Below are 412 nucleotides of genomic sequence, written 5' to 3'. Positions count from 1 at the left end.
ACTTCAAATTATACTACAAAGTGACAATAATCAAAACAGCATGGTATTGGCAGCAAAACAGACACACGGACCAGTGGAACAGAATCAAGAATCCACAAGTAAATCCATGGGCAAATTATTTTTTACAAAAAAGCCAAAAACATACAATGGAGAAAGGAAAGCCTCTTTAATAAATGGTTCTGGGAAAACTGGAAAGCCACCTGCAAAAGAATGAAACTATACTGTTGTCTATCACCACACACCAAAATTAACTCAAAAAGGATTAAGGACCTGAATATAAGACCGGAATCAATAAAATGCATAGAAGAAAACATAGGAACTAAATTCAAGGACCTTGGACTTAAAGAGAATTTTATGAATTTGACCTCAAAGGCAAGAGAAGTAAAAGCTAAAATAAATGAATGGGACTACA

Source organism: Pteropus vampyrus, unplaced genomic scaffold, assembly GCF_000151845.1.
Source record: "Pteropus vampyrus isolate Shadow unplaced genomic scaffold, Pvam_2.0 Scaffold19, whole genome shotgun sequence".
NCBI lineage: Eukaryota > Metazoa > Chordata > Mammalia > Chiroptera > Pteropodidae > Pteropus > Pteropus vampyrus.
The sequence above is the reverse complement of the archived record's forward strand: the minus strand, read 5'-3'. Positions refer to the sequence as shown.